The 23,722-nt window shown below is 46.3% G+C and overlaps 6 non-coding genes and 1 pseudogene across 6 annotated transcripts; all 7 read right to left on the reverse strand.

Moving 5' to 3' along the window:
- Positions 1-1,498: 1,498 nt before the first annotated feature.
- Positions 1,499-1,617, reverse strand: LOC122377070. The gene has a single exon (XR_006255767.1). It is a non-coding gene; the product is annotated as a 5S ribosomal RNA (ribosomal RNA).
- A 3,691-nt stretch (positions 1,618-5,308) lies between these two features.
- Positions 5,309-5,427, reverse strand: LOC122377079. The gene has a single exon (XR_006255775.1). It is a non-coding gene; the product is annotated as a 5S ribosomal RNA (ribosomal RNA).
- A 2,534-nt stretch (positions 5,428-7,961) lies between these two features.
- LOC122377074 lies at positions 7,962-8,079 on the reverse strand. Its single transcript, XR_006255771.1, has one exon. It is a non-coding gene; the product is annotated as a 5S ribosomal RNA (ribosomal RNA).
- Positions 8,080-10,568: 2,489 nt separating this feature from the next.
- Positions 10,569-10,687, reverse strand: LOC122377076. Its single transcript, XR_006255772.1, has one exon. It is a non-coding gene; the product is annotated as a 5S ribosomal RNA (ribosomal RNA).
- Positions 10,688-13,166: 2,479 nt separating this feature from the next.
- On the reverse strand, positions 13,167-13,285 carry LOC122377077. Its single transcript, XR_006255773.1, has one exon. It is a non-coding gene; the product is annotated as a 5S ribosomal RNA (ribosomal RNA).
- A 4,353-nt stretch (positions 13,286-17,638) lies between these two features.
- LOC122377071 lies at positions 17,639-17,757 on the reverse strand. Its single transcript, XR_006255768.1, has one exon. It is a non-coding gene; the product is annotated as a 5S ribosomal RNA (ribosomal RNA).
- A 2,470-nt stretch (positions 17,758-20,227) lies between these two features.
- On the reverse strand, positions 20,228-20,346 carry LOC122377075 (annotated as a pseudogene).
- Positions 20,347-23,722: the final 3,376 nt, after the last annotated feature.

Here is a 23,722-nt window from a genome sequence, read left to right on the forward strand (position 1 = left end):
GCTCAGATCAGTTCACTTTCAGGTAAAAAGGTCAAATTTTGAAATTGAAATTTTACACGAGACTGGGAAAGTGAATAATTTTCAAAATTTTCAACATTTGTAAAATCCGAGATAGCATTGGATAGCCCAGTCTATTCTAAGTCCTCTCATGCAAAGAAAGAACATCTAGCTTAAAAACTAAGCTCTTGGAGCGATTGCCGTGGGTTCAAGGTTTTGAGTCGAAATCGGCTGAACATGACGTCACTCTGACGTCATTTCCGCCCACCGATGGTAGCTACGATCATATTTCGATACAATGTGTCAAATTGATGCACCCAAAGTTGCTGTACGTTTAGTGTCGATACGTCATGCAATTTTGAAGTTATTTCAGACAATTGGGAGGGGGTTACGAATGTCCCCCCCCCGACAAGTGGGCCAGGAATTAAAAACGTCGCAACTTCGCAACACCCTCTCTGGCGGAGAGCATTCACAGAGATATGAAACTTGCAGGATGTAGTATCCATTACGAGTTTCTCAACTTGTATCACTCGGATTTTTCCTTAAGGTCATATGAGTTCAGTTTTTTTTTTCGTGACCTCACAATTACAAGGCGATGGGGAAAAATGAAGGGACTTCCAACTATATTAACTACAAAGAATCGTGATTTCATGCACTCGTTGTAAAGGCTCGATGCGTCCTCTTTTGCAATGTTGACCTTGCCTGACGTCATTTATGACGTCATTAGGCTCATATTAATTTTTTGTCAATAACTTCCGATCAAATTGATCCAGCGATTCGGGAAAGCCACCCATGGACTCGGGGAGGCTTGCGAATCGAAGGAGATGGGTCATGACCTCCTTCGACCAACTTCGTGACGTTGGGGCGCTGAGCTGACGGTGACCCGAGGTCAACACCCTAAGGGGACCTCACCCAAACAAACGGTATCTAATTCGACGCGACTGAGCGAGGAGAGCACGATGCTGCCAAAATCGCGGCTCAGCGGCCGTTTTTTTTGCAAAGTTATTCACCAAAAACGGAACCGTACCTTAGGACACTTGACCTGACCTCAGAGGTCACCGGTTGACCGACGATCTTAAAATTGGGTACCAATCTCTTCGTCTCGTAACGGCGCACACGCCCGTCTTTTTTTTCTGTGACGCGCTAGCTCCACCAGGGGCGGAACAGCGAAGGGGCGTTCGTACCTGCCATCCCCCTCCCCCTCAGCCGACGCGTATGTAGAAAGCCAATAGGTCCGGTGAGGGTTAAGTGAGAGGACATATCACTGCTTTTTGGCAACATAGCGATGTCTCGACCCCGTTAAGCAATTTCGTTGAACGTCTTTCGATGGTTACAGTCCCGTTTCAAATGACATGCAGCTAGAACCAGTATGTAAAAAGAAACTTATCGAGTCCTAACAAATAGAAGACCTGTACAGTGTGCAGGGCACGGGCCATGTCGCAAAGAGCATAAACAGTGAAGGGATAAATAGCCCAAGTGGCCACCATTGAAGAAGCGAAAATGACAACGACACCCGGTGTTCCCAGGCGGTCACCCATCCAAGTACTAACCGGGCCCGATGCTGCTTGACTTCAGTGATCGGACGGGAACTGGTATTTTCAGCATGGTATGGTCGTTGCCGACGGAAACTGTCCACCTTCACCTCCTTTATCTGTAACATAAAAGATGACGTCACAACTCTGGCACTGACAAGCCTCAAACACCACAGTCATTGCCTTTGGCCAAGCGGATGGCTTGAGTAATGACGCTGCTCAGTCTCATTGCTTATGTGACCACCAAAAACACCGCCAAGTACCGATAGGCTACAACAAGCAAATGGCTCGCAAGCAATATGTAAAGGACGATGACACCAAACACATGAGTGAGAAGGGCAGCTGAAAGTCGGCACAACTGAGAAATGATCCCCGTCAAATCTCGAGACAAAAGCGGCACTTACCCCCACACCGGCCGGGGGGAGGGGGGGGGGGGTACCGCCCTCCATATTTTTTTTTCGCGATAGCTCCGAATGCCACGGTGATACAGAGATGGAGCTTGGCATGCCTGAATTTTGATTCAAGCCGTATCGTTTGACACCAACCGCGATTTTCGGGTCAATTCAGGTCACCGACTTTTGACGTCATAAGCAAACCTTTGCCAAACTGGGGTCTGCGTATAACGCGCTCTATTGCGGGGAGGGGGCTCTTCATTGCCCCCCCCCCCTACTAACTCCGAAACTACTGGGCCGATTGTCAAAATTCAAACAGCTTCTGATAGCCCTGGAAAAACTGTCGAACGAAACATAATTTCATTGACCTCGAGGTCACCGGTGACGTCACAGTTCAGTGTAAAAATTATTATGATTTTGGCTTGTTAACAATTTGAGCTTTGACCGCCGTCTTACAAGTCATATCCGGCTAATTGACGGTTCACACCCTCGTGAACAGATGCTTTAGATACCCTGAGGGTACCAAACTTGTACTTTGATTTTAAGGTCAGGTCAGGTCATCAAGGGTCACGGAAATATTATAGCATGCGTCGGTCACATGACATATGTTTTATGGTCCATTTAGGCTATATATTTCGAATTTGATGTGGTTTGTGTCATTCGAGGTCATTTTGAGTTGAATTTGCTCAGATCAGTTCACTTTCAGGTAAAAAGGTCAAATTTTGAAATTGAAATTTTACACGGAGACTGGGAATGTGAATAATTTTCAAAATTTTCAACATTTGTAAAATCCGAGATAGCAGGTTGATAGCACAGTCTATTCTAAGTCCTCTCATGCAAAGAAAGAACATCTAGCTTAAAAACTAAGCTCTTGGGAGCGATTGCCGTGGTTCAATGTTTTGAGTCGAAATCGGCCGAACATGACGTCACTCTGACGTCATTTCCGGCCCACCGATGGTAGCTACGAAGATCATATTTCGATACAATGTGTCAAATTGATGCACCCAAAGTTGCTGTACGTTTAGTGTCCATACGTCATGCAATTTGGAAGTTATTTCAGACAATTGGGAGGGGGGTTACGAATGTCCCCCCCCCCCCGACCAGTGGGCCGCGAATTAAAACGTCGCAACTTCGCAACACCCTCTCTGGCGGAGGAGCATTCACAGAGATATGAAACATGCAGGATGTAGTATCCATTACGAGTTTCTCAACTTGTATCACTCGGATTTTTCCTTAACCCGCGCCCTGCTGGGGGGGGGGGGGGGTGTTTGAACACCCCCCTTGTGGTTTTTCGCAAATATCTCAAAAACGGCGGCGCTCCGCGCCGCCGTTTTTGGTACACCTTATCATACATCAATTCTACACATGTTGTGAAAATTTCAGACCAAGGTCATTCAAGGTCAGGTCACCAGGTCACTTGAAGTGACCTCACCTCATAAAAAGTTTCAATGTCTGTCATAGCTACACCGAGTGACTGATCGCTTTGAAACTTTCAGCGATTGCTAAGAGTAATAGCATGTACAAAATGTATATCTCAGAATTTTGATATCGATGACCTAAGGTCAGGTCAATTTTGCGACCTCCCCATTATAAGTCAATGGGAGAAAATTGAAATGCGCCTCTTTTGGACGAAAGACATTATAAACACTCCCAAACACCAAATTACAAGTGGTTTAGACACATGGAATATGAAAATGGTGTCCGTGACCCTCATTTATGCCCTGAGGTCATCTTAGGTCACGAATGGTATCTAACAGTTTTTCGCAAATAACTTTTGATAGAGGCATGCTAGAGCGATGAAAACGCCTTAGATGTGTTCAGCTCGACGATACGGATCGACTGATATGCAACATGACCCTTTCCGGTCAGGTCATGACCTTGACCTGAGGTCAAATTTTCAAGTTGACCTTTCAAGGTCAGGTAATAGTTCATTCGATGCGTCTTGACGAGAGGAACACGATGCTGGTAAAAGTAAGCTCGTACAAGGCTTGGGTCAAAAGTTATTGCAGAAAAACTGTTTCCGAAAAAAATCGGCTATTTTTGCAGTTTTTGCCCCCTGCAGGCAAAACCGTTGACGGTAGGTCAAATCTGAGAGAATTACTCAGAAAGGGCGTTAATAGGGCTATCGAATGCGCTTTTCCGCTGCGCTGTAGCTCTATTGGTTCCCGAGTTATGCGTTGGCTTCTTGGAAATTTTCGACATTCTACCTGGAAATCGGCGAAATTTTGCCTTCAATGACCTCTGGTGACCTGACCTTTGACCTGACCAAAAAATTGACCGAAGTGATTTCGTCATTATTTTTGACGTTCTTTCGAACGCCGCCTTCTGCGTATCGCTACGTGGCCCAGGAGCCGAGTTACAAGGGGGGGGGTGTTCAAACACCCCCCCCCCCCAGCAGGGCGTGGAAATCCAGGACCCCCAGCCGGGCGCGGGTTAAGGTCATATGAGGTCAGGTTTTTTTCGTGACCTCACAATTACAAGGCGATGGGGAAAAATGAAAAGACCTCCAACTATCTTAACTACAAAGAATCGTGATTTCATGCACTCGTTGTAAAGCTCGATGCGTCTCTTTTGCAATGTTGACCTTGCCTGACGTCATTTATGACGTCATTAGGCTCATATTAATTTTTTGTCAATAACTTCCGATCAAATTGATCCAGCGATTCGGGAAAGCCACCCATGGACTCGGGGAGGCTTGCGAATCGAAGGAGATGGGTCATGACCTCCTTCGACCAACTTCGTGACGTTGGGGCGCTGAGCTGACCGTGACCCGGGGTCAACACCCTAAGGTGACCTCACCCAAACAAACGGTATCTAATTCGACGCGACTGAGCGAGGCAAGCACGATGCTGCCAAAATCGCGGCTCAGCGGCCGTTTTTTTTGCAAAGTTATTCACCAAAAACGGAACCGTACCTTAGGACACTTGACCTGACCTCAGAGGTCACTGGTTGACCGACGATCTTAAAATTGGGTACCAATCTCTTCGTCTCGTAACGGCGCACACGCCCGTTTTTTTTTCTGCGACGCGCTAGCTCCACCAGGGGCGGAACAGCGAAGGGGCGTTCGTACCTGCCATCCCCCTCCCCCTCAGCCGACGCGTATGTAGAAAGCCAATAGGTCCGGTGAGGGTTAAGTGAGAGGACATATCACTGCTTTTTGGCAACATAGCGATGTCTCGGCCCCGTTAAGGAATTTCGTTGAACGTCTTTCGATGGTTACAGTCCCGTTTCAAATGACATGCAGCTAGAACCAGTATGTAAAAAGAAACTTATCGAGTCCTAATAAATAGAAGACCTGTACAGTGTGCAGGGCACGGGCCATGTCGCAAAGAGCATAAACAGTGAAGGGATAAATAGCCCAAGTGGCCACCATTGAAGAAGCGAAAATGACAACGACACCCGGTGTTCCCAGGCGGTCACCCATCCAAGTACTAACCGGGCCCGATGCTGCTTGACTTCAGTGATCGGACGGGAACTGGTATTTTCAGCATGGTATGATCGTTGCCGACGGAATCTGTCCATCTTCACCTCATTTATCTGTAACATAAAAGATGACGTCACAACTTTGGCACTGACAAGCCTCAAACACCACAGTCATTGCCTTTGGCCAAGCGGATGGCTTGAGTGATGACGCTGCTCAGTCTCATTGCTTATGTGACCACCAAAAACACCGCCAAGTACCGATAAGCTACAACAAGCAAATGGCTCGCAAGCAATATGTAAGGGACGATGACACCAAACACATGAGTGAGAAGGGCAGCTGAAAATCGGCACAACTGAGAAATGATCCCCGTCAAATCTCGAGACAAAAGCGGCACTTACACCCACACCGGCCGGGGGGGGGGGGGGGGGTACCGCCCTCCATAGTTTTTTTTTTCGCGATAGCTCCGAATGCCACGGCGATACAGAGATGAAGCTTGGCATGCCTGAATTTTGATTCAAGCCGGATCTTTTGACACCAGCCGCGATTTTCGGGTCATTTCAGGTCACCGACTTTTGACGTCATAAGCAAACCTTTGCCAAACTGGGGTCTGCGTATAACGCGCTCTATCGCGGGGAGGGGGCTCTTCATTGCCCCACTACTAACTCCGAAACTACTGGGCCGATTGTCAAAATTCAAACAGCGTCTGATAGCCCTGGAAAAACTGTCGAACGAAACATAATTTCATTGACCTCGAGGTCACCGGCGACGTCACAGTTCAGTGTAAAAATTATTATGATTTTGGCTTGTTAACAATTTGAGCTTTGACCGCCGTCTTACAAGTCATTTCCGGCTAATTGTTGGTTCACACACTCGTGAACAGATGCTTTAGATACCCTGAGGGTACCAAACTTGTACTTTGATTTTAAGGTCGGGTCAGGTCATCACGGGTCACGGAAATATTATAGCATGCGTCGGTCACATGACATATGTTTTATGGTCCATTTAGGCTATATATTTCGAATTTGATGTCGTTTGTGTCATTCGAGGTCATTTTGAGTTGAATTTGCTCAGATCAGTTCACTTTCAGGTAAAAAGGTCAAATTTTGAAGTTGAAATTGTACACGGAGACTGGGAATGTGAATAATTTTCAAAATTTTCAACATTTGTAAAATCCGAGATAGCAGATTGATAGCACAGTCCATTCTAAGTCCTCTCATGCAAAGAAAGAACATCTAGCTTAAAAACTAAGCTCTTGGGAGCGATTGCCGTGGTTCAATGTTTTGAGTCGAAATCGGCCGAACATGACGTCACTCTGACGTCATTTCCGGCCCACCGATGGTAGCTACGAGATCATATTTCGATACAATGTGTCAAATTGATGCACCCAAAGTTGCTGTGCGTTTAGTGTCGATACGTCATGCAATTTGGAAGTTATTTCAGACAATTGGGAGGGGGGTTACGAATGTCCCCCCCCCCCCGACCAGTGGGCCGCGAATTAAAACGTCGCAACGTCGCAACACCCTCTCTGGCGGAGGAGCATTCACAGAGATATGAAACTTGCAGGATGTAGTATCCATTACGAGTTTCTCAACTTGTATCACTCGGATTTTTCCTTAAGGTCATATGAGGTCAGTTTTTTTTTCGTGACCTCACAATTACAAGGCGATGGGGAAAAATGAAAAGACCTCCAACCATCTTAACTACAAAGAATCGTGATTTCATGCACTCGTTGTAAAGCTCGATGCCTCTCTTTTGCAATGTTGACCTTGCCTGACTTCATTTATGACGTCATTAGGCTCATATTAATTTTTTGTCAATAACTTCCGATTAAATTGATCCAGCGATTCGGGAGAGCCACCCATGGACTCGGGGAGGCTTGCGAATCGAAGGAGATGGGTCATGACCTCCTTCGACCAACTTCGTGACGTTGGGGCGCTGAGCTGACCGTGACCCGGGGTCAACAACCTAAGGTGACCTCACCCAAACAAACGATATCTAATTCGACGCGACTGAGCGAGGCAAGCACGATGCTGCCAAAATCGCGGCTCAGCGGCCATTTTTTTTTTTGCAAAGTTATTCACCAAAAACGGAACCGTACCTTAGGACACTTGACCTGACCTCAGAGGTCACCGGTTGACCGACGATCTTAAAATTGGGTACCAATCTCTTCGTCTCGTAACGGCGCATACGCCCGTTTTTTTTTCTGCGACGCGCTAGCTCCACCAGGGCCCTGGTGTTCCACCAGGGCCCTTCGCTGTTCCGCCCCTGCAGGGGCGGAACAGCGAAGGGGCGTTCGTACCTGCCATCCCCCTCTCCCTCAGCCGACGCGTATGTAGAAAGCCAATAGGTCCGGTGAGGGTTAAGTGAGAGGTCATATCACTGCTTTTTGGCAACATAGCGATGTCTCGGCCCCGTTAAGCAATTTCGTTGAACGTCTTTCGATGGTTACAGTCCCGTTTCAAATGACATGCAGCTAGAACCAGTATGTAAAAAGAATCTTATCGAGTCCTAATAAATAGAAGACCTGTACAGTGTGCAGGGCACGGGCCATGTCGCAAAGAGCATAAACAGTGAAGGGATAAATAGCCCAAGTGGCCACCATTGAAGAAGCGAAAATGACAACGACACCCGGTGTTCCCAGGCGGTCACCCATCCAAGTACTAACCGGGCCCGATATGCTTGACTTCAGTGATCGGACGGGAACTGGTATTTTCAGCATGGTATGGTCGTTGCCGACGGAATCAGTCCATCTTTACCTCCTTTATCTGTAACATAAAAGATGACGTCACAACTCTGGCACTGACAAGCCTCAAACACCACAGTCATTGCCTTTGGCCAAGCGGATGGCTTGAGTGATGACGCTGCTCAGTCTCATTGCTTATGTGACCACCAAAAACACCGCCAAGTACCGATAGGCTACAACAAGCAAATGGCTCGCAAGCAATATGTAAAGGACGATGACACCAAACACATGAGTGAGAAGGGCAGCTGAAAGTCGGCACAACTGAGAAATGATCCCCGTCAAATCTCGAGACAAAAGCGGCACTTACACCCACACCGGCCGGGGGGGGGGGGGGGCGGGGGTACCGTCCTGCCATAGTTTTTTTTTTCGCGATAGCTCCGAATGCCACGGCGATACAGAGATGAAGCTTGGCATGCCTGAATTTTGATTCAAGCCGGATCTTTTGACACCAACCGCGATTTTCGGGTCATTTCAGGTCACCGACTTTTGACGTCATAAGCAAACCTTTGCCAAACTGGGGTCTGCGTATAACGCGCTCTATTGCGGGGAGGGGGCTCTTCATTGCCCCCCTACTAACTCCGAAACTACTGGGCCGATTGTCAAAATTCAAACAAATTCTGATAGCCCTGGAAAAACTAACGAAAGAAACATAATTTCATTGACCTCGAGGTCACCGGTGACGTCACAGTTCAGTGTAAAAATTATTATGATTTTGGCTTGTTAACAATTTGAGCTTTGACCGCCGTCTTACAAGTCATATCCGGCTAATTGTCGGTTCACACACTCGTGAACAGATGCTTTAGATACCCTGAGGGTACCAAACTTGTACTTTGATTTTAAGGTCAGGTCAGGTCATCACGGGTCACGCAAATATTATAGCATGCGTCGGTCACATGACATATGTTTTATGGTCCATTTAGGCTATATATTTCGAATTTGATGTCGTTTGTGTCATTCGAGGTCATTTTGAGTTGAATTTGCTCAGATCAGTTCACTTTCAGGTAAAAAGGTCAAATTTTGAAGTTGAAATTGTACACGGAGACTGGGAATGTGAATAATTTTCAAAATTTTCAACATTTGTAAAATCCGAGATAGCAGTTGGATAGCACAGTCCATTCTAAGTCCTCTCATGCAAAGAAAGAACATCTAGCTTAAAAACTAAGCTCTTGGGAGCGATTGCCGTGGTTCAAGGTTTTGAGTCGAAATCGGCCGAACATGACGTCACTCTGACGTCATTTCCGGCCCACCGATGGTAGCTACGATCATATTTCGATACAATGTGTCAAATTGATGCACCCAAAGTTGCTGTACGTTTAGTGTCGATACGTCATGCAATTTGGAAGTTATTTCAGACAATTGGGAGGGGGGTTACGAATGTCCCCCCCCCCGACCAGTGGGCCGCGAATTAAAACGTCGCAACTTCGCAACACCCTCTCTGGCGGAGGAGCATTCACAGAGATATGAAACTTGCAGGATGTAGTATCCATTACGAGTTTCTCAACTTGTATCACTCGGATTTTTCCTTAAGGTCATATGAGTTCAGTTTTTTTTTCGTGACCTCACAATTACAAGGCGATGGGGAAAAATGAAAAGACCTCCAACTATATTAACTACAAAGAATCGTGATTTCATGCACTCGTTGTAAAGCTCGATGCGTCTCTTTTGCAATGTTGACCTTGCCTGACGTCATTTATGCACGTCATTAGGCTCATATTAATTTTTTGTCAATAACTTCCGATCAAATTGATCCAGCGATTCGGGAAAGCCACCCATGGACTCGGGGAGGCTTGCGAATCGAAGGAGATGGGTCATGACCTCCTTCGACCAACTTCGTGACGTTGGGGCGCTGAGCTGACCGTGACCCGGGGTCAACACCTAAGGTGACCTCACCCAAACAAACGGTATCTAATTCGACGCGACTGAGCGAGGCAAGCACGATGCTGCCAAAATCGCGGCTCAGCGGCCGTTTTTTTTTTTGCAAAGTTATTCACCAAAAACGGAACCGTACCTTAGGACACTTGACCTGACCTCAGAGGTCACCGGTTGACCGACGATCTTAAAATTGGGTACCAATCTCTTCGTCTCGTAACGGCGCACACGCCCGTTTTTTTCTGCGACGCGCTAGCTCCACCAGGGGCGGAACAGCGAAGGGGCGTTCGTACCTGCCATCCCCCTCCCCCTCAGCCGACGCGTATGTAGAATGCCAATAGGTCCGATGAGGGTTAAGTGAGAGGACATATCACTGCTTTTTGGCAACATAGCGATGTCTCGGCCCCGTTAAGCAATTTCGTTGAACGTCTTTCGATGGTTACAGTCCCGTTTCAAATGACATGCAGCTAGAACCAGTATGTAAAAAGAAACTTATCGAGTCCTAATAAATAGAAGACCTGTACAGTGTGCAGGGCACGGGCCATGTCGCAAAGAGCATAAACAGTGCAAGGGATAAATAGCCCAAGTGGCCACCATTGAAGAAGCGAAAATGACAACGACACCCGGTGTTCCCAGGCGGTCACCCATCCAAGTACTAACCGGGCCCGATGCTGCTTGACTTCAGTGATCGGACGGGAACTGGTATTTTCAGCATGGTATGGTCGTTGCCGACGGAATCAGTCCATCTTTACCTCCTTTATCTGTAACATAAAAGATGACGTCACAACTCTGGCACTGACAAGCCTCAAACACCACAGTCATTGCCTTTGGCCAAGCGGATGGCTTGAGTGATGACGCTGCTCAGTCTCATTGCTTATGTGACCACCAAAAACACCGCCAAGTACCGATAGGCTACAACAAGCAAATGGCTCGCAAGCAATATGTAAAGGACGATGACACCAAACACATGAGTGAGAAGGGCAGCTGAAAGTCGGCACAACTGAGAAATGATCCCCGTCAAATCTCGAGACAAAAGCGGCACTTACACCCACACCGGCCGGGGGGGGGGGGGGGGGGTACCGCCCTCCATAGTTTTTTTTTCGCGATAGCTCCGAATGCCACGGCGATACAGAGATGAAGCTTGGCATGCCTGAATTTTGATTCAAGCCGGATCTTTTGACACCAACCGCGATTTTCGGGTCATTTCAGGTCACCGACTTTTGACGTCATAAGCAAACCTTTGCCAAACTGGGGTCTGCGTATAACGCGCTCTATCGCGGGGAGGGGGCTCTTCATTGCCCCCCTACTAACTCCGAAACTACTGGGCCGATTGTCAAAATTCAAACAAATTCTGATAGCCCTGGAAAAACTAACGAAAGAAACATAATTTCATTGACCTCGAGGTCACCGGTGACGTCACAGTTCAGTGTAAAAATTATTATGATTTTGGCTTGTTAACAATTTGAGCTTTGACCGCCGTCTACAAGTCATATCCGGCTAATTGTTGGTTTACACCCTCGTGAACAGATGCTTTAGATACCCTGAGGGTACCAAACATGTACTTTGATTTTAAGGTCAGGTCAGGTCATCACGGGTCACGGAAATATTATAGCATGCGTCGGTCACATGACATATGTTTTATGGTCCATTTAGGCTATATATTTCGAATTTGATGTGGTTTGTGTCATTCGAGGTCATTTTGAGTTGAATTTGCTCAGATCAGTTCACTTTCAGGTAAAAAGGTCAAATTTTGAAATTGAAATTTTACACGGAGACTGGGAAAGTGAATAATTTTCAAAATTTTCAACATTTGTAAAATCCGAGATAGCAGTTGGATAGCCCAGTCTATTCTAAGTCCTCTCATGCAAAGAAAGAACATCTAGCTTAAAAACTAAGCTCTTGGGAGCGATTGCCGTGGTTCAATGTTTTGAGTCGAAATCGGCCGAACATGACGTCACTCTGACGTCATTTCCGGCCCACCGATGGTAGCTACGAAGATCATATTTTGATACAATGTGTCAAATTGATGCACCCAAAGTTGCTGTACGTTTAGTGTCGATACGTCATGCAATTTGGAAGTTATTTCAGACAATTGGGAGGGGGGTTACGAATGTCCCCCCCCCGACCAGTGGGCCGCGAATTAAAACGTCGCAACTTCGCAACACCCTCTCTGGCGGAGGAGCATTCACAGAGATATGAAACATGCAGGATGTAGTATCCATTACGAGTTTCTCAACTTGTATCACTCGGATTTTTCCTTAAGGTCATATGAGGTCAGGTTTTTTTCGTGACCTCACAATTACAAGGCGATGGGGAAAAATGAAAAGACCTCCAACTATCTTAACTACAAAGAATCGTGATTTCATGCACTCGTTGTAAAGCTCGATGCGTCTCTTTTGCAATGTTGACCTTGCCTGACGTCATTTATGACGTCATTAGGCTCATATTAATTTTTTGTCAATAACTTCCGATCAAATTGATCCAGCGATTCGGGAAAGCCACCCATGGACTCGGGGAGGCTTGCGAATCGAAGGAGATGGGTCAAGACCTCCTTCGACCAACTTCGTGACGTTGGGGCGCTGAGCTGACCGTGACCCGGGGTCAACACCCTAAGGTGACCTCACCCAAACAAACGGTATCTAATTCGACGCGACTGAGCGAGGCAAGCACGATGCTGCCAAAATCGCGGCTCAGCGGCCGTTTTTTTTGCAAAGTTATTCACCAAAAACGGAACCGTACCTTAGGACACTTGACCTGACCTCAGATGTCACCGGTTGACCGACGATCTTAAAATTGGGTACCAATCTCTTCGTCTCGTAACGGCGCACACGCCCGTTTTTTTCTGCGACGCGCTAGCTCCACCAGGGGCGGAACAGCGAAGGGGCGTTCGTACCTGCCATCCCCCTCCCCCTCAGCCGACGCGTATGTAGAAAGCCAATAGGTCCGATGAGGGTTAAGTGAGAGGACATATCACTGCTTTTTGGCAACATAGCGATGTCTCGGCCCCGTTAAGCAATTTCGTTGAACGTCTTTCGATGGTTACAGTCCCGTTTCAAATGACATGCAGCTAGAACCAGTATGTAAAAAGAAACTTATCGAGTCCTAATAAATAGAAGACCTGTACAGTGTGCAGGGCACGGGCCATGTCGCAAAGAGCATAAACATTCAAGGATAAATAGCCCAAGTGGCCACCATTGAAGAAGCGAAAATGACAACGACACCCGGTGTTCCCAGGCGGTCACCCATCCAAGTACTAACCGGGCCCGATGCTGCTTGACTTCAGTGATCGGACGGGAACTGGTATTTTCAGCATGGTATGGTCGTTGCCGACGGAATCAGTCCATCTTTACCTCCTTTATCTGTAACATAAAAGATGACGTCACAACTCTGGCACTGACAAGCCTCAAACACCACAGTCATTGCCTTTGGCCAAGCGGATGGCTTGAGTGATGACGCTGCTCAGTCTCATTGCTTATGTGACCACCAAAAACACCGCCAAGTACCGATAGGCTACAACAAGCAAATGGCTCGCAAGCAATATGTAAGGGACGATGACACCAAACACATGAGTGAGAAGGGCAGCTGAAAGTCGGCACAACTGAGAAATGATCCCCGTCGAATCTCGAGACAAAAGCGGCACTTACACCCACACCGGCCGGGGGGGGGGGGGGGGTACCGCCCTCCATAGTTTTTTTTTTCGCGATAGCTCCGAATGCCACGGCGATACAGAGATGAAGCTTGGCATGCCTGAATTTTGATTCAAGCCGGATCTTTTGACACCAACCGCGATTTTCGGGTCATTTCAGGTCACCGACTTTTGACGTCATAAGCAAACCTTTGCCAAACTGGGGTCTGCGTATAACGCGCTCTATCGCGGGGAGGGGGCTCTTCATTGCCCCACTACTAACACTGAAAACAAGTTGAAAGAACTTTATGCAAAAGCATCTTAAAATATTCCACACTTAGGTTTTTTGGGTATTAGGGTAAACTGGCTTAGAGGCGAAGCAGAACGTCTGGTTCATGAAGAACACACACAGTGTTTCACATAGACCGAAGACACGTGCTGCTTCTTCGCGTGCAGTCTTAGCGGCCCCAGGGGGCTTCAACTCGACCAACACCGGTTCTTCTTCGTTCTCCCTAGTCACGTGATATTACGTCACACAAGGCGCGCGAAAGATAAACCCTTTGAAGGTTTTGCACGAACTAGCATCGGGTTTAAGAAGAAGGGGTTGTGGTTTAATCAGTGTAATGGCTTTCATCAAGACCACGCCCGCGGTACCACGTTCTAGCGTCCACCGGAACCGATCGCCATTTTTCAATCGCGTTGGATCACGCTTTGTGCAGTGACGAGCGGCTGGTGCAAGATTGGGTGAATGGCAAGTAATCGAATATTGAAGAACTGAAATAAGGTTAACTTTTGGCTTGTCAAGTGTTGTGTATTATTTATATTACTTGTGATTGACAATAATAAGCAATATCACAACGCTCTTCGAATGCATGGATGAATGCATTGGATGAAGACAGTCCATATGCAAGACCAATCAATGCAGTAAGTATTTAGGTATATGTTGTATAAATGCCCCATAGCTTAAATCATGCATGTGGTATTTAGACAAATCTTCCAAATGAAGATAAGTCAGGAATAGAATCAGCTTGCCATTTTGGGGTTAACTGATTTAGGTATAAATTTGGCTGATTTTAATAAACATATGTTCTTGCTGATTAGTGCCATATTTTATCTAGCTGCACTTTATATGTTAAGTGCATTATTTAATTTTTGGAGTAGGCTCATGGTATCTGAAGTCAATCTAAGTTTCTTTACTCCCTGCCTGTTGAATAACGCATCCGCCCGATTCTTCATTCTAGGGGACGAGGCCATCTCCGCTCTGATTGAGGCCCTGGAGTCTGAGGAGAGCGTCCTGGCGTGCGGAGACGTCGACATCGTCGAAAACGCTGGCTTGAAGCTGGTGGTGGAAGGAGAAACTGTATGTGATTTGGGAGAATGCGATATCGCCACCCGGCTGCTGACATGGGCGATAGCGCATATATACTGTGTTTGGGAAAACATCCACTTGCTAAAGCTAAAAATGTGTTCATATTTGTACAGAAAGCAACCCTGAGCGTGAAGGAATCAACCTGAATAATTTAACATGCCCGAAAGGCTGTGGAGTTCTTTGGCTTGGATGTGTAAGGCAAGTGACACGGCCGAGGGGAAAGCGTTCCTGCAGAGTGCAGGCTGATTGCGGGCTGATCGCAGGCTGAATGCGGGCTGGTTGCGGGCTGATCGCATGGGCTGGTTGCGGGCTGGTTGTTCCTGACTGGAGACTTGCAGGCTGATTGCTCAGAGTAAAGAGGAAGGTAAATACATTTTAAGGTGTATCAAGTACTGTGTTTGCGCAGCAGATGTGACGGCGCAGGTCGATAGCCATGCATGGGAGGTTCAATAGAGGAATGAACGGGGATTTTGCAGTATTGCAATAGAACTGAAAGGGTTCTACAACCGATATTCAGAACACAGGGTGGTGTCCCTATAAACCTCAGGGACTTCTTCACAGACCCTTTGGAGTTCTTATCTAGGTGCTAAGAACGCTCTTATTTTAAACCCTAAACCTCATAAGAGTCTTTGGAAGAATCGTGTGGATTCTTTTGATGAGAATGCAAAGCCGTCTACGTGAAGAGCCATGGGGGTTCTGAAAAACGGTGGCATAACATTTTACCCCACAGGGGTATAAATACCCCTGTACGTTCTTAACGTTCTTCCAAAGTGTTTTCAGTGAACTCCGAAACTACTGGGCCGATTGTCAAAATTCAAACAAATTCTGATAGCCCTGGAAAAACTAACGAAAGAAACATAATTTCATTGACCTCGAGGTCACCGGTGACGTCAGAGTTCAGTGTAAAAATTATTATGATTTTGGCTTGTTAACAATTTGAGCTTTGACCGCCGTCTACAAGTCATATCCGGCTAATTGTTGGTTTACACCCTCGTGAACAGATGCTTTAGATACCCTGAGGGTACCAAACATGTACTTTGATTTTAAGGTCAGGTCAGGTCATCACGGGTCACGGAAATATTATAGCATGCGTCGGTCACATGACATATGTTTTATGGTCCATTTAGGCTATATATTTCGAATTTGATGTGGTTTGTGTCATTCGAGGTCATTTTGAGTTGAATTTGCTCAGATCAGTTCACTTTCAGGTAAAAAGGTCAAATTTTGAAATTGAAATTTTACACGGAGACTGGGAAAGTGAATAATTTTCAAAATTTTCAACATTTGTAAAATCCGAGATAGCAGTTGGATAGCCAAGTCTATTCTAAGTCCTCTCATGCAAAGAAAGAACATCTAGCTTAAAAACTAAGCTCTTGGGAGCGATTGCCGTGGTTCAATGTTTTGAGTCGAAATCGGCCGAACATGACGTCACTCTGACGTCATTTCCGGCCCACCGATGGTAGCTACGAAGATCATATTTTGATACAATGTGTCAAATTGATGCACCCAAAGTTGCTGTACGTTTAGTGTCGATACGTCATGCAATTTGGAAGTTATTTCAGACAATTGGGAGGGGGGTTACGAATGTCCCCCCCCCCCCGACCAGTGGGCCGCGAATTAAAACGTCGCAACTTCGCAACACCCTCTCTGGCGGAGGAGCATTCACAGAGATATGAAACATGCAGGATGTAGTATCCATTACGAGTTTCTCAACTTGTATCACTCGGATTTTTCCTTAAGGTCATATGAGGTCAGGTTTTTTTTCGTGACCTCACAATTACAAGGCGATGGGGAAAAATGAAAAGACCTCCAACTATCTTAACTACAAAGAATCGTGATTTCATGCACTCGTTGTAAAGCTCGATGCGTCTCTTTTGCAATGTTGACCTTGCCTGACGTCATTTATGACGTCATTAGGCTCATATTAATTTTTTGTCAATAACTTCCGATCAAATTGATCCATCGATTCGGGAAAGCCACCCATGGACTCGGGGAGGCTTGCGAATCGAAGGAGATGGGTCATGACCTCCTTCGACCAACTTCGTGACGTTGGGGCGCTGAGCTGACCGTGACCCGGGGTCAACACCCTAAGGTGACCTCACCCAAACAAACGGTATCTAATTCGACGCGACTGAGCGAGGCAAGCACGATGCTGCCAAAATCGCGGCTCAGCGGCCGTTTTTTTGCAAAGTTATTCACCAAAAACGGAACCGTACCTTAGGACACTTGACCTGACCTCAGATGTCACCGGTTGACCGACGATCTTAAAATTGGGTACCAATCTCTTCGTCTCGTAACGGCGCACACGCCCGTTTTTTTCTGCGACGCGCTAGCTCCACCAGGGGCGGAACAGCGAAGGGGCGTTCGTACCTGCCATCCCCCTCCCCCTCAGCCGACGCGTATGTAGAAAGCCAATAGGTCCGGTGAGGGTTAAGTGAGAGGACATATCACTGCTTTTTGGCAACATAGCGATGTCTCGGCCCCGTTAAGCAATTTCGTTGAACGTCTTTCGATGGTTACAGTCCCGTTTCAAATGACATGCAGCTAGAACCAGTATGTAAAAAGAAACTTATCGAGTCCTAATAAATAGAAGACCTGTACAGTGTGCAGGGCACGGGCCATGTCGCAAAGAGCATAAACAGTGAAGGGATAAATAGCCCAAGTGGCCACCATTGAAGAAGCGAAAATGACAACGACACCCGGTGTTCCCAGGCGGTCACCCATCCAAGTACTAACCGGGCCCGTTGCTGCTTGACTTCAGTGATCGGACGGGAACTGGTATTTTCAGCATGGTATGGTCGTTGCCGACGGAATCTGTCCATCTTCACCTCATTTATCTGTAACATAAAAGATGACGTCACAACTTTGGCACTGACAAGCCTCAAACACCACAGTCATTGCCTTTGGCCAAGCGGATGGCTTGAGTGATGACGCTGCTCAGTCTCATTGCTTATGTGACCACCAAAAACACCGCCAAGTACCGATAGGCTACAACAAGCAAATGGCTCGCAAGCAATATGTAAGGGACGATGACACCAAACACATGAGTGAGAAGGGCAGCTGAAAGTCGGCACAACTGAGAAATGATCCCCGTCAAATCTCGAGACAAAAGCGGCACTTACACCCACACCGGCCGGGGGGGGGGGGTACCGCCCTCCATAGTTTTTTTTTCGTGATAGCTCCGAATGCCACGGCGATACAGAGATGAAGCTTGGCATGCCTGAATTTTGATTCAAGCCGGATCTTTTGACACCAACCGCGATTTTCGGGTCATTTCAGGTCACCGACTTTTGACGTCATAAGCAAACCTTTGCCAAACTGGGGTCTGCGTATAACGCGCTCTATTGCGGGGAGGGGCTCTTCATTGCCCCACTACTAACTCCGAAACTACTGGGCCGATTGTCAAAATTCAAACAAATTCTGATAGCCCTGGAAAAACTAACGAAAGAAACATAATTTCATTGACCTCGAGGTCACCGGTGACGTCACAGTTCAGTGTAAAAATTATTATGATTTTGGCTTGTTAACAATTTGAGCTTTGACCGCCGTCTTACAAGTCATATCCGGCTAATTGTCGGTTCACACACTCGTGAACAGATGCTTTAGATACCCTGAGGGTACCAAACTTGTACTTTGATTTTAAGGTCAGGTCAGGTCATCACGGGTCACGCAAATATTATAGCATGCGTCGGTCACATGACATATGTTTTATGGTCCATTTAGGCTATATATTTCGAATTTGATGTCGTTTGTGTCATTCGAGGTCATTTTGAGTTGAATTTGCTCAGATCAGTTCACTTTCAGGTAAAAAGGTCAAATTTTGAAGTTGAAATTGTACACGGAGACTGGGAATGTGAATAATTTTCAAAATTTTCAACATTTGTAAAATCCGAGATAGCAGTTGGATAGCACAGTCCATTCTAAGTCCTCTCATGCAAAGAAAGAACATCTAGCTTAAAAACTAAGCTCTTGGGAGCGATTGCCGTGGTTCAAGGTTTTGAGTCGAAATCGCCGAACATGACGTCACTCTGACGTCATTTCCGGCCCACCGATGGTAGCTACGATCATATTTCGATACAATGTGTCAAATTGATGCACCCAAAGTTGCTGTACGTTTAGTGTCGATACGTCATGCAATTTGGAAGTTATTTCAGACAATTGGGAGGGGGGTTACGAATGTCCCCCCCCGACCAGTGGGCCGCGAATTAAAACGTCGCAACTTCGCAACACCCTCTCTGGCGGAGGAGCATTCACAGAGATATGAAACTTGCAGGATGTAGTATCCATTACGAGTTTCTCAACTTGTATCACTCGGATTTTTCCTTAAGGTCATATGAGTTCAGTTTTTTTTTCGTGACCTCATAATTACAAGGCGATGGGGAAAAATGAAAAGACCTCCAACTATCTTAACTACAAAGAATCGTGATTTCATGCACTCGTTGTAAAGCTCGATGCGTCTCTTTTGCAATGTTGACCTTGCCTGACGTCATTTATGACGTCATTAGGCTCATATTAATTTTTTGTCAATAACTTCCGATCAAATTGATCCAGCGATTCGGGAAAGCCACCCATGGACTCGGGGAGGCTTGCGAATCGAAGGAGATGGGTCATGACCTCCTTCGACCAACTTCGTGACGTTGGGGCGCTGAGCTGACCGTGACCCGGGGTCAACTCCTAAGGTGACCTCACCCAAACAAAAGGTATCTAATTCGACGCGACTGAGCGAGGCAAGCACGATGCTGCCAAAATCGCGGCTCAGCGGCCGTTTTTTTTTGCAAAGTTATTCACCAAAAACGGAACCGTACCTTAGGACACTTGACCTGACCTCAGAGGTCACCGGTTGACCGACGATCTTAAAATTGGGTACCAATCTCTTCGTCTCGTAACGGCGCACACGCCCGTTTTTTTCTGCGACGCGCTAGCTCCACCAGGGGCGGAACAGCGAAGGGGCGTTCGTACCTGCCATCCCCCTCCCCCTCAGCCGACGCGTATGTAGAATGCCAATAGGTCCGATGAGGGTTAAGTGAGAGGACATATCACTGCTTTTTGGCAACATAGCGATGTCTCGGCCCCGTTAAGCAATTTCGTTGAACGTCTTTCGATGGTTACAGTCCCGTTTCAAATGACATGCAGCTAGAACCAGTATGTAAAAAGAAACTTATCGAGTCCTAATAAATAGAAGACCTGTACAGTGTGCAGGGCACGGGCCATGTCGCAAAGAGCATAAACAGTGAAGGGATAAATAGCCCAAGTGGCCACCATTGAAGAAGCGAAAATGACAACGACACCCGGTGTTCCCAGGCGGTCACCCATCCAAGTACTAACCGGGCCTGATGCTGCCTGACTTCAGTGATCGGACGGGAACTGGTATTTTCAGCATGGTATGAGAGAGAGAGAGAGAGAGAGATACTTTATTTACAGACCCGTGGTCCACAAATGGGAATGAAGGGGATATTCACACTTTACACATGGGTACAACAATGACAGTCACCAGCCATAGAGAGCTCTTGACCACAACTTCCTCATAGATGATGTGCATGCCAAGTCACTATGATATAACGTGGATATGATACGATTTTCTGACATGCTTATTCGAGACAAAAAATTCCACAACGATTTGCGGCGAGCCGCGTCATAGCCATCTACATTCTGCTGAGCAAACATTTCCGAGGCACTGCAATATCGATCGTAACCAAAAAACATCCTGGCAGCATTATTAAAACAGACCTTAAACTTTCTCAAATCTGACATGTGATAGGAATGCCACAGGTGCATGTTGCTAATATTAGAACAGTAAATATCGTACAAGTATTTCTTCACATAGTGCGTACACAAAGCAAATTTACGAATAAGGGAATTAGCTCTACAACATAGCAACCTATACTGCTGTCGAATCTCAGGATCGTCCGCTCTGACGAAGTCAGAAGATATCAGATACCCAAGATACTTATAATTATTGACAAAGTTCAGAATCTGGCCACAGAGAAAAACCGTGGGTAAGGTCATGTCGCAAAATCTCTTAGGTAACATTGCCATACAAACAGACTTTTTGGAATTGAACAGAATATGATGATTCACCGCATAGCTCTCGCATATATTTAGCAATTTTTGTAGGCCAAATGGGGACGGAGACAACACCACCATATCATCTGCATAATATAAATGATTCACGCTACCCAGATAGTGGCATCCGTAACCACTCCGATTGAGAGCCGTGGACAGATCATCTGTGTAAACATTGAACAGGAAGGGTGACAAAATGCCACCCTGTCTGACACCGTTAGAAACATAGAAGCTTTCGGACACGGACTTACCCCAACGAACCTGAAACTCTTGAGTCCTATACCAAGAAGAGATTAGTTTCACCAAGTGAGGTTCAATATCCCTATCAAGTAATTTATCAAACAGAGTCCAATGGTTAACACGATCAAACGCTTTCCGCGCGTCGAGATAACATATAAACACCGGACTACCGTTACGCAAATAATAGTCCGTGATCTCTTTCAAGGCATAAATAGCCATATCAGTTGAGTGATGCTCTTTAAAACCAAACTGGTGATGACCGGTACGAAGCTGCACAGAACAACGGTTAAGAATGGCTCTTTCCAAGATTTTGGAACAAACACTTGCCACAGCTATCGGTCTATAGTTGTCTTTCTCATTCAATTTTCCATTTTTGTCCTTTACAATTGGCGTTAATAAAACATTCGTAAGAGAAGAGGGCAAGAAGCTGTGACGAACAAACATTGTGAAACACAAAGACAAATGAATCACACAAGGAATGGTCGTTGCCGACGTATGGTCGTTGCCGACGGAATCAGTCCATCTTTACCTCCTTTATCTGTAACATAAAAGATGACGTCACAACTCTGGCACTGACAAGCCTCAAACACCACAGTCATTGCCTTTGGCCAAGCGGATGGCTTGAGTGATGACGCTGCTCAGTCTCATTGCTTATGTGACCACCAAAAACACCGCCAAGTACCGATAGGCTACAACAAGCAAATGGCTCGCAAGCAATATGTAAAGGACGATGACACCAAACACATGAGTGAGAAGGGCAGCTGAAAGTCGGCACAACTGAGAAATGATCCCCGTCAAATCTCGAGACAAAAGCGGCACTTACACCCACACCGGCCGTGGAGGGGGAGGGGGGGGCGGGGGTACCGTCCTCCATAGTTTTTTTTTTCGCGATAGCTCCGAATGCCACGGCGATACAGAGATGAAGCTTGGCATGCCTGAATTTTGATTCAAGCCGGATCTTTTGACACCAACCGCGATTTTCGGGTCATTTCAGGTCACCGACTTTTGACGTCATAAGCAAACCTTTGCCAAACTGGGGTCTGCGTATAACGCGCTCTATTGCGGGGAGGGGGCTCTTCATTGCCCCCCTACTAACTCCGAAACTACTGGGCCGATTGTCAAAATTCAAACAAATTCTGATAGCCCTGGAAAAACTAACGAAAGAAACATAATTTCATTGACCTCGAGGTCACCGGTGACGTCACAGTTCAGTGTAAAAATTATTATGATTTTGGCTTGTTAACAATTTGAGCTTTGACCGCCGTCTACAAGTCATATCCGGCTAATTGTTGGTTTACACCCTCGTGAACAGATGCTTTAGATACCCTGAGGGTATCAAACATGTATTTTGATTTTAAGGTCAGGTCAGGTCATCACGGGTCACGGAAATATTATAGCATGCGTCGGTCACATGACATATGTTTTATGGTCCATTTAGGCTATATATTTCGAATTTGATGTGGTTTGTGTCATTCGAGGTCATTTTGAGTTGAATTTGCTCAGATCAGTTCACTTTCAGGTAAAAAGGTCAAATTTTGAAATTGAAATTTTACACGGAGACTGGGAAAGTGAATAATTTTCAAAATTTTCAACATTTGTAAAATCCGAGATAGCAGTTGGATAGCCCAGTCTATTCTAAGTCCTCTCATGCAAAGAAAGAACATCTAGCTTAAAAACTAAGCTCTTGGGAGCGATTGCCGTGGTTCAAGGTTTTGAGTCGAAATCGGCCGAACATGACGTCACTCTGACGTCATTTCCGGCCCACCGATGGTAGCTACGATCATATTTCGATACAATGTGTCAAATTGATGCACCCAAAGTTGCTGTACGTTTAGTGTCGATACGTCATGGAATTTTGAAGTTATTTCAGACAATTGGGAGGGGGGTTACGAATGTCCCCCCCCCCCGAGCAGTGGGCCGCGAATTAAAACGTCGCAACTTCGCAACACCCTCTCTGGCGGAGGAGCATTCACAGAGATATGAAACTTGCAGGATGTAGTATCCATTACGAGTTTCTCAACTTGTATCACTCGGATTTTTCCTTAAGGTCATATGAGGTCAGTTTTTTTTCGTGACCTCACAATTACAAGGCGATGGGGAAAAATGAAAAGACCTCCAACTATCTTAACTACAAAGAATCGTGATTTCATGCACTCGTTGTAAGGCTCGATGCGTCTCTTTTGCAATGTTGACCTTGCCTGACGTCATTTATGACGTCATTAGGCTCATATTAATTTTTTTGTCAATAACTTCCGATCAAATTGATCCAGCGATTCGGGAAAGCCACCCATGGACTCGGGGAGGCTTGCAAATCGAAGGAGATGGGTCATGACCTCCTTCGACCAACTTCGTGACGTTGGGGCGCTGAGCTGACGGTGACCCGGGGTCAACACCCTAAGGTGACCTCACCAAAACAAACGGTATCTAATTCGACGCGACTGAGCGAGGCAAGCACGATGCTGCCAAAA

This window comes from Amphibalanus amphitrite, unplaced genomic scaffold (genome assembly GCF_019059575.1).
Source record: "Amphibalanus amphitrite isolate SeventyFive unplaced genomic scaffold, NRLGWU_Aamphi_draft 002500F_arrow, whole genome shotgun sequence".
NCBI classification, from domain to species: domain Eukaryota; kingdom Metazoa; phylum Arthropoda; class Thecostraca; order Balanomorpha; family Balanidae; genus Amphibalanus; species Amphibalanus amphitrite.